Source organism: Nuphar pumila, chromosome 17 (assembly GCF_984573655.1).
Source record: "Nuphar pumila chromosome 17, dmNupPumi1.hap1.1, whole genome shotgun sequence".
Lineage (NCBI taxonomy): Eukaryota > Viridiplantae > Streptophyta > Magnoliopsida > Nymphaeales > Nymphaeaceae > Nuphar > Nuphar pumila.
The window spans coordinates 78212250-78221993 of NC_143265.1; positions in this window are offsets into that span (position 1 = coordinate 78212250).

The window sequence follows — 9744 nt, forward strand, 5'->3', positions numbered from 1 at the left end:
TAAAATCAAGTACATACATCACATCTGTATGGTTATAATTTTAAAAAATAAAACAAAAAGAACCCTGAAAAACCCATTAACCACCTTTTTCTCTCTTTCTCTCTCTCTCTATATATATATATATATAGTGCTTGAATATTAGGTACTTGACACATACTTGAATATGCTTGCCGTCCACTATTATCATAAAAAATGAGTTTTTCTACCAGAAGACAAAAGTCACCGTTAAAGCTCTATAGCTATTATTTTGTCGTCACTATTGCTAGTTTGGGCAAAAAAACTTGTTTTTGATATTAATGTTTTTATGCGGGCCATCTGTCAAGCATGCGATGGCCAGCATGTTCAAGTACGTATCAAGTACCTAATGTTCAAGCACCTATCATTTTCTCATATATATATATATATATATTTGTCATATAATATTCTTCCTCTTATTTGAATAAATACCTCGACGTCTGATGCCACAAGTTTTGTGCGAGATTTTCACATTTACGCTTTGGGAAGATGCATAAGTAAAAAACCAACGGGGGCTCCACTTGTGTGGCAGGAGAAGTTAGTGAACGTCACTTTGTATTGGGACATTGCGAGTTTGAATCCCAATGTTATAGTTGTATAACTGGTAGTAAGGATGGCAATGGACCGGGGCAGGGGGGACAAGGTCTCCACCCCTGTCCCATCTCAAAATCTGGACCTTCATCCCTACACGGGTTTGGATTTTAACCTTCACCCCCCCTTCCTTCCCCGTTTCATGTCCTCCCGTCCCCCGTCCAAACGGGGGTGAGGTGGGGTGGAGCCATATTTTCCCTTGGTTCATTGCCATCTCATAGAAGGATTGGGGACGGTGCAGGGCAGGACAGGGCGGGACAAGGTAGGGATCGGGACGGAGATAGGGCGGGGTGGGGGAAAGCGTAAGTCCATCCCCGCCTCCATCCCTGCACGGGTTTTGATTTTAACCTTCATCCTCTCCTCCATCCCCATTTAATGTCCTTCATCCCCTGTCCAAATGGGGCGAGGCAGGGCGAGCCCGTTTCCCCATGGTCCACTGCCATCCCTAACTGGTAGGGGTCTGCCTAACCCTAGCTTTCTCTGTCTAAAAAAAAGAGAAAGAAAAAAAATGCATAAGTTAAAAACTGAAACTTTAAAATTTTGATTACCAATGAAAATCAATGGGATACACTGGTTTTACCATGTATGATAGTGTCATTGCTCATAAAAACGCAATAGTTTCAGTTTATCTCAAATTTATCATAGATATCATAAAAAACCAAAACCACAAAATTTTGCCACTATAGTTTTAGTGACATGCTAAGATTTTCTGCATCTCTCACATTGTCTGGACCTAAGCACAACTATAAATTAATGATGACCCGAGGTTGGATCGGATCAGGCCCGAAATGTTTTGTGGTGGATGCAAACGAAAGTGTCTATGTCTATGGTCATCACAGCCACATAAATTGTTTTTCCCTTTGTTTTTTTTATTTATTTAAATACCTTGGACTTATCCAACCCAACCATAATATTTTTTTTTTAAGGTCAAGCAATGGTTTGTCAGACCCCACCAATTATTATTCAACGTACCATTACGTTTTGAACCAGCAACGTCCCACCACCAGGAGACGTGCACTAACAACTCCTACCAACCCAACCATAATTGGGCATGAAAAAAAGCCGAGTATTTTTGCTGTTCCACGCAGCGATTTTATGTGTTTCCTGTGGGCTGAGTATTTATTGAAGCACACATCCCGAGTATTAAATCGGCTATTTTTAATAAATAAAAAAAACTACAGAAAATTATTTTTTAATATTTTTAATACTATTTTTATAGCTTTGACACGTGTTACGTTATGCTTGACGGAATATTTTTTTATTAGTTTTTTTTTGCTGATTCAGAACGATTCACTTGAGTATCGGTATTGGCGATTGGCCAAACGATACAGGGCCGATACCTATACTGACGACATTGGTCTTACCATTGTTAGAAAATCCTTATCTATCTCATCAATAGGGGTGGCAATCGGGTCGGGTTGGCGTGTCAGCATACCTCAACCCGAACCCGACCCGTTTATTAAACGGGTCGGCTGTGGCAAACATGAACCCAACCTGTTTAATAAACGGGTAACCCGACACGACCCGCCAACCCATTTAATAAATGGGTTGGGTCGGGTAAACGGGTTTTCAGGTTCGCGGGTCAAGTTGGCGGGTCGGGTTGACGGGTCAGGTTGGCGGGTCGACCCACCCGCCTAACCTGTTTATTAAACGGGTCAGGCGGGTTGGCGGGTTGGCATACCCCTAACACGAACCCGACCCGTTTAATAAACGGGTTAGGTGGGTCGACCCACCCGCCTAACCTGTTTATTAAACGGGTCAGGCGGGTTGGCGGGTTGGCATACCCCTAACACGAACCCGACCCGTTTAATAAACGGGTTAGGCGGGTCGACCCGTTTATTAAACGGGTTCATTTTTTCCAAACCTGAACCCGCCTAAGAGGCGGGTTGGCGGGTCGTGTCAGGTTTTGCCACCCCTACTCATCAAGCATTTGTGAAAGACTGGAATATTTGTTATACACCCACTCAAGGGAAGCCTTTTTCTTTTGATATAGCCACCTTGGAACGAGAGGAATAGGTCTAACCATAGATTTCTCGTAGACATGTTTGTTTCGTAGGAAAAGGTCCTTGTTTTGTAATGAAAGAGAATCACGGTCATAAGAAAGGACATGAAACAAGGGCCCACCATGGGTTAAAAATCATAGGATTTGAGACCCAGGATCACTTCTGGTTCTGGATCTAACGAGCCTTTAATGAGTTACATCAGGTTGGTCCGGGTTCTTGGGTCCAGCCAAATGACTCTTTGGTGCATGAAAAACCTATTTCTCAGCAAGAAAAGAGGGAAACTGTCATTCTTTCATTGGATTCTCTGAGACAAAATTGATATACAAAATGCTTTCAAGAAGGTGGCTGCAGGCGTTGGTGGTCTTCATACTCGAAAGGAGCTGTTTTTGCACAACCACTTGTACCTGAAACTTTCTTTCTGTACAAGTGTATCTTGGTAGGAGCTGTTAGTGCACGTCACCTTGTGTTGGACGTTGCAAGTTCAAATCCGACTGGTGCGGGTCTGCCTAACCCCAGCTTGCCTATAAAAAAAAAGGTATCAAGCCCTGAGCAAGATGTAACGACAACATGAAGAGACCAAAAAGAAAAGAAAAGAAAAGAAGGGTTTGTTATCTCTCTCTCTCTCTCTTTTATTATTATTGTTTTTTTTTATGAACATCCATTAGTTTATTAGTGGGAACTGACTTTTGTTTCACAGGAATTCGGCCTTTTTTTATTTATTTACACAGAGAAATCGCCCCTAGGAACAGAGACCTAGTTGTGCGGGCTTTGTCTGCCGGAGTGGGCTTACTCCTTTGTAAAACGCTTCGGCTTGTACAGTGAGTAATGCCCATGAGATTTGAACCTAGACTGCCTGCCTTGCGACTTAGGTCCCATCCCACTAGGCCAAACCTCTTTGCAGCATCAGAATTCGACCTGTAAATATTTTTTTTTCAACTATCCAAAAATTAAGTAAGAGTCCCAAATTCTCATTATCACGAATCTAAGTAAGAGTCGTGATAATGAGAATTTGGAGAAGTATAGGATAGCAAAGAAGGAAGCTAAAAAAGTTGTTCGAAACGCGAGGGCTAAGGTATATAAGGAGGTTTATGACAAGTTGGATACCAAAGAAGGCGAGAAGGATATTTATAGGCTTGCAAAAATGAGAGATAGGAAATCGAAGGATTTGGGTATGGTTAGATGTATCAAAGATGAAACGCAAAGGGTTTTAGTCAAAGATGAGGAGATTTAGGAGAGATGAAAAGATTATTTTGATAAGCTATTTAATGATAGTCATGCTCAAGATCTTGGAGACTTCTCCATTCCTTTTCATGAGATAAATCGTGACTTCATGCGCAAGATTCAAAAGAAAGAAATTGCAGAGGCTTTGAAGAAAATGAAATCAAGAAGGGCAGTTGGCCCAGATGGTATACCTATCGAGGCTTGGAAATGCTTGGGAGAGAAAGGTTTAGAATGGTTGACAAATCTTTTTAACTTGATTTGGCGAACAAATAAGATGCCTAATGAGTGGAGGAAGAGTACTTTGGTGCCTTTATATAAGAATAAGGGTGATATACAAGATTGCACAAACTATCGTGGTATAAAACTCATGAGTCATACTATGAAACTTTGGGAGAGGGTGATTGAGTCTAGGTTGAGGAAGGTTGTCATGATATCGGAGAATCAATTTGGTTTTATGCCTGGAAGATCAACTATGGAAGCTATACATCTTCTTAGACAACTTATTGAAAGATATAGAGAGATGAACAAAGATTTGCATATGGTTTTTATTGATTTAGAGAAGGCATACGATAGAGTACCTAGGGACGTTCTCTGGTGGACAATGATGAAGAAAGGTGTTTCTCTCAAGTACATTAGTATAATTAAAGATATGTATGAAGGAGTAGTAACCAATGTCCGCACTTGTGGAGGGGTGACAACCAATTTTCCGATAACGGTTGGGTTACATCAAGGATCTGCTTTAAGCCCTTTCCTATTTGCGATAGTGATGGATGAACTTACGAGATCAATTCAAGAAAATGTACCGTGGTGTATGTTGTTTGCTGATGATATTGTTTTGATTGATGAGTCTAGAGCTGGGGTTAATGCTAAGTTAGAATTATGGAGACAGACATTGGAAGCTAGAGGTTTTAAGTTGAGTAAGAGTAAGACTGAATATATGGAATGTCGGTTTAGTAAGCAACGAAGTAGTGATGGGAGTGTAGTGAAGCTTGGTGAGCAAGATATACCGGTGAATGATTATTTCAAATATTTGGGATCCATCATTCAAAAGTATGGAGAAATTGATAGAGATGTAAATCATAGGATAAAGGTTGGGTGGATGAAATGGAAAAGTGCTACTGGAGTGCTGTGCGATCGTATAATGCCATTGCGGTTGAAGGGAAAGTTTTATAGGACGACTATTAGACCCGCTTTACTATATGGTACGGAATGTTGGGCTGCCAAGAGACATCATATTCAAAAAATGAGTGTAGCTGAGATGCGGATGCTTAGATGGATGTGTGGAAATACAATAAAAGATAAGATTCGGAACGAAGAGATACGTAAGAAGGTAGGTGTTGCACCCATTGAAAATAAGATGCGAGAGAATCGTTTACGGTGGTTTGGACATATTCGGCGAAGGCCTAATGATGCTCCAGTTAGAAGGTTGGAGAAATGGGAAAATATATTAGTTAAAAGAGGTCGGGGTAGGCCTAGGAAGACTTGGATGGAGATGATAGGAAAGGATATGAATGCTTTGAACCTCACCCAGGACATGGCGTTGGATAGAAATGATTGGAGGAAAAGGATTCATGTGGAAGACCCAAAATGAATTTCTTTTTGGTTCATATCGCTGACCCCAATTGTTTTGGGATGAAGGCGTAGTAGTTGTTGTATCAAAAAATTAACAGCTATAAATGCATCAGTTTTTTCTTCTGACTCAAAAATATGTTTGTTGGTCGAAAAAGCATGATTCAAAGGCCGATTCCCACTAAATTCAGCATGCTGAAAACATTTATGAGGTAAAATTGAGTAGAAACAACCAGCATCATGAGATTTTAACTGGATTGCAGTTTGAGACAATTGTAGTATATATATATAGCATTTGCTACCTTCATGGGTAAGGAACCCCTCGTTAGAACTCATGGGAGGATATTGCTTTGTCTAAACCTGATCTCATGGATGTGTTCAACAGGGTCAAAATAGTAGGAATCAACTTTTGAATCATACTTTTTGGACATCAAAACATATTTTTTTTGAGGTTTGAAAATTAGGTGCATTGTAGACTGTTGCTTTTTCAACCCTGATGAAGTCTGACATATAGGTTAAAAAAACATGATCCTAAGGTCTGTTTCTACTTGGCCCTCGTGAAATCTGACATGTAACTTTTTGTAAGACTCATGATCCAAGATCATTTCAATTTCAAGTGGGGTTGGCGTAGTGGGGTGGGGCCTTGGCATTGAAATGGTGTAGGATCATTAGTATGATAAGAAATTATTTAAACATGTTTCACACTATACAGTTATGTGAATGTAGAAAATTCATTTTTACAAAATTTGTGCTAGACCAAGTTCATGAACCCCAACAATTGTATAGAGTATCGGAGTTCATGAACCCCAACATTTGTATAGAGTATCGGAGTTCATGAACTTGGTCACATCCCACATGACAATGCATAGCAACACAAAGGTGTTCATTTGGTTTCAAACTTTGAATGATGCCTAACTGGATGTCGAGTTCGTTGCTAGCCCTTGGTCAATCAATTAGAAACCTTAACGAATTTTTGAAGATCTAACCAAAGGAATACTAGAAACCACTGGCACAAAATTCATCATTTTTCATCTTGAAACTGTCGTATTATTCAAGCTTTTCAGGCACATCAGAGACCTCCAGACCTCTCTGCAACCACGTCCTTGGGGCTTAAGAATCTTAAGGTATCCTACTAAGAACAACCCATAATATTCATTTTCACACACACACACACGCACACACACACACACACACACATATATATATATATATATATATATATATATAGAGAGAGAGAGAGAGAGAGAGAGAGAGAGAGAGAGCATGTTGGGAGACATCTAAAAAATCCTTAATTGCTAACCGATGTCAACAAAATAGACAAGTCCTTGACCATTTACAAACAGTTCGTCCCATGCCATGAGTGAGAGAGAGGCCATTCTGTGAAATTAAATGCATGTTTTTGTTTAGTTAGTGAAACATGTAACCAGTCATGTGCCGCAATGACATGTTCATAGACATTGCAAAGACAACCTGCGGTCCTCCAGCTGTTTTCTTCAGCAATAATGTGTTTCAACAGCCTTGTCCAACAGGAATCCAAACGAACTTCAATTTGCTCACAGAAGAACATTTTCCGTCACAAATATCATGTTTCTTAGAGCTGGTGCTCTTATCGATACCCAAGAATCCTGCAAAACATGATATTGTGAGACATCCACATGGGATTTTATTTCTTTCCCTTAAGCAATTCAACCAAGTTCCCAATTTGATCATCCCAGACACAGTTAGAGCGCCCCACAAGTCTCTCTCTCTCTCTTACATACATACATACACAACCAACAGTATAAAAACACAAGCAATGCAAACTTAAATGTGCTTCAAAGTTTCAATCTATTGAATTGATGAAACTACACATCCTGTACAGGTAAATCCTTCATAAGCTAAGTCACACGGATTCGGCAAAACAGGTGTCGCACCCGCATCGATGTGACGTGATGTGGGTGCGGTGCCCAATGCGGTCAACACGACCCTGGGTGGGTGACCACACCCAGGGTTATTTTTATCCAATTTTTGGACGTAAAAAAAATGTTTTTGCCCCATAAAAGGGCTGCAAAATGAGATTAGGGCAAATTTTTGGCCTAATCCACTTTCGCAACTCTCCTTTCTCGTGCAACTCTGCTGTTGTTCTCTCGCTCGCCTCCTCTCCTCCCGACGTCTCTCAGAGGAGCCCGACGCCACCTCCTCCTCTCCTCTAAGTCACAGGTAACCTCTCCCTCGTCCCCTTCCTTCTTCTATCTTTTCCCAACCCTTCCCCCCCTCGCTCTCTATAGCTCTCTTGTTGGGTCGGCAGGGGAGGGGCTGAGCCCCCCCCCCCCCCCCCCTTGCTCTCTCTGATTTCAGGGGAGGGGAGGAGCCCCCCTCCCCGCTCCTCATGGCACACAGTGTGCTGCTGCTGCGGCACCTCATGTGTGTCACATGGTTCACGTGATTGTGGTACTTGTGGGTATGATTGTGTGCACCTGATGCGCATAGTTACGGCGTAGTGTAGCAGTTGCTGATGCGGTCGTTGCACATGTTGCGCACTGCGACAATGATAGGGTGGTCAAAATTTTTTATGGTTGCTCAGGTGTTTCTCGGGTTCCTCTTGTCAGCAGGGGGTCAACACCCAAAACACCTATACAGGGGACCAAATTTTTTTATCCTCGTGGCACGTGGTGCAGTGTTGTGGCACCTCATGTGCGTTACATGGTTCGAGCGGCTGCTGTACTTGTGGGTGTAGTTGCGTGCACCTGATGAGCGCAGTTGCGGTGCAGTACAATAGTTGTTGGTGTGTCCGTTGCACATGTTGCGCACTACAACAACGATTGGGTGGTCAAATTTTTTTATGGTTACCCAGGTGTTTTTCGGGTTCCTCCTGCCAATCAGCGCCCAAAACACCTATATAGGGGACCAAAATTTTTTATCCTCGTGACACACAGTTGCAGTGCTACTGCTGCACCTCATGTGCGTCACATGGTTCGCATGACTGCGGTACTTGTGGGTGCGGTTGCGTGCACCTGATGCGCGCAGCTGCGGCACAGTACAACAGTTGCTGGTGCGGTCGTTGCACATGTTGCACACTGCGACAACGATTGGGTGGTCAAAAATTTTTATGGTTGCCCAGGTGTTTTTCGGGTTCCTCCTGTCAGCGGGGGGTCAATGACCAAAACACCTATATAGGGGACATAACTTCAGAATGTTGAGGCGCGTGATATGCACGGGTGAGGCACCCTGTGCATGCATTGCCTACTGTATGGGTTGCATCGGATCTTCTCTCGCGTTCAGCGTGTCTGTTGCCCCGCCCCTAGCTTGCTTGCACGTTCTTTTTCCCTAGACGGGTCGGGAGCTGGGCTCGGCCTGACAGACCGAGCCTACCCCTCCCTCAACCCTCCTTTGTGAGCCGGAAGTTAGACTCGATATTATAAATCTTGATTGTCTGCATAATTGATTTTAATATATATATATTTTTTATGTTTTTAGGATAAAAATGACAGATAAAAAGAAAAAACTTGCATCATCATCATCCTCACATGTGAGTTTTGTTGCTAGTTTTGTTGATAGTTGTAGTGAGAGTGTTGATGTGGGGTCACTAATGAGTACATGTAGATAAGCTTGCAAAAACTGAAGAATGAGGTGGTGGAGACCAGAGATTTCGATGCAAGCTCTGTAAAAGAGATTTTGTTGGGTCTTACACAAGAGTGAAGACTCATTTGTTGAAGATACCAGGACATAGCATTTCAGGATGCAGAAAAATTGATGAGGCAATACGAAGACAATACAAGAAGAATATGAGAAGAGACAGACAATGAGTGATTCTTGTGCCATTAGTGTGTCATTTAGAAGCCACCAATAAAATGCTAAAAAAAAAGTCAATGTAGGAGGTAGAGAAAAGATATAAGCATCATTCAATACATATGAAAAGGAGAACATGGATAGAAAAGTAGGAATGTATTTTTATTCTAGTTCGCTCCCATTTAATGCAGCTAGAAATCTTTATTGAAAGGATTTCATAACATCTTTGGCAAATTGTAATTTGAGTGACTATGTGCCTCCAAGCTCAAAAAAACTATGAACCACACTTCTTGCAGAAGAGAGGGCAAATGTGGAGAGGTTGCTGGAGATTAAAAAATATTCATGAGAGCAAAATGAAGTTTTTATTGTTTATGATGGATGAACAGATATTCAAAGGCGTCCACTGATTAATTTCATTGTTTGTTCGCTTAGTTACCCAATATTCTTGAAAGCAGTTGATGCATCTGGAAAATATTAAAATGCAGAGTATTTGAAAGGGTTGTTTATAGAAGTCATAAAAGAAGTGGGTGATCAAAAAGTAGTACAAATCATTACAGACAACACTTCAGTTTGTAAA